The sequence below is a fragment of the Microcebus murinus genome, chromosome 12 (assembly GCF_040939455.1).
Source record: "Microcebus murinus isolate Inina chromosome 12, M.murinus_Inina_mat1.0, whole genome shotgun sequence".
NCBI classification, from domain to species: Eukaryota; Metazoa; Chordata; class Mammalia; order Primates; family Cheirogaleidae; genus Microcebus; species Microcebus murinus.
This window is the reverse complement of record NC_134115.1, coordinates 12,975,179-12,976,707: the sequence shown is the minus strand read 5'-3', so window position 1 is coordinate 12,976,707 and position 1,529 is coordinate 12,975,179.

Genomic DNA, 1,529 nt, shown 5'->3' with positions numbered 1-1,529 from the left:
AAATATTTATTTCTTGGCTTGTTTATTATCTCTTTCCCCTAGACGGTGGGCTCCTTGGGTTCAAGGACCTGTGTGCATGGACACTGCTCTATGCCCAACATCTGAAACAGCGCATGAAATACAGTAGGTGCTTAAAAAAATGCAAAATGAATGAATGTGCTTTACAATGTACCTGGGATTTGTTTTAATCAAATATGGTAAGATGCACAGACGCAGAAATGACTGTCATGAAGGAAGAAGTGTTTTATACTCACAGATCCCTGGAAATGGGAGGCAGTGGGTGCCACAAAGGGCACCAAGGGGAAGCACCAGGGCCAGCAGGAGGCCAGAGGAGGGAAAGAAGGGCCAGAGCCTTGACGTGGTTCCACAGGGAGGAATGGATGAGGCAGGGCGTGCAACTTAGCAAGCACAAGGGCAGATAGTTGGAATCATTTTGCTAGGGTCTGGGCGCTACCTTGGTCTCTAGTTGTCCGGTGATTAGGGCGGAGGAATATTGCCTCCTGCAAGTGTAAAAGCCAGTTAGAGGAGGTGGGTGGGAGTGAGGGCTCTGGATTGGTTAGTCTGCATGGCAAAGGCATGCTCACAGGCTAGCTGTTTGCTATCTGCAAGAACTGGCTAACTCTCGGTGCGGCATGGGGGAGTCCTTCCCTGGGTCCCCAAGGCCCCGGGGTCAAAGCATCATAAAATCTATAAAATAAAAAACATGATCCATACAGAAGGACTCTTTGATATGTGCAGAAATGTAAAAGTTGTGGGTGCAGATATTTAGACAAATGTGAGAACCAAACAGACCTAAAGTGAGCTAAGACAATTCGGGGTATCACTCCATTCCCATTGGTCCTAGAGTCCACACGTGTCCTGTGGGTGGTCTTGCCAAGGAATTCTCAGTGGGAAAGAACCCCTTCTGACAGCTCCCCAAACATTTTACTGGGGTATAACACACATGCAGACAATCACATCTCTTATAAGAGCAGAGCTCATGAATGTTCACAGACTGAACACACTCAGGAAACCAGCACCCAGATCAGGAAACCACTGGCAGCAGCAGGCAGAGGCCTTCTTACGTAACCTCCATGTCCAGTGGCAAACACCTCCTCTTAGCTTCTGAGATGGCGCAGGTTAGTTTCGTCTGGTTTTTACCCTCCCATAAATGAGTTCAAATTGTATCTAGTTTATTGTGTTCAGGGTATATTTGTAAAAGCCACCCACAATATGAATGTGTTGCTATATAGTATCCTACTGTGTGAAAACATCACAGCTTATTTAGCCATTTAAATGTTAAGGTGCATTTGGGAAATTTCTGGTTTGGGACTATGACCCCTTCACTGACTTTTTGCCCTCTGGTTTATGTCAGAGTCATTCACCTGCAAGCGACAGAACTTCCTGTGGACAACCTGATTCCGACAGGTAGACTTCCCGGAACCACTGTAACGAGCTCACAGAACAGAAGGAAAGGATGGGAGTCATGGCCCTCCTTACTAGCAGATCCTGGCCGCAAGAACTTGAGGACAGCCTCTGTGCCATGGAAT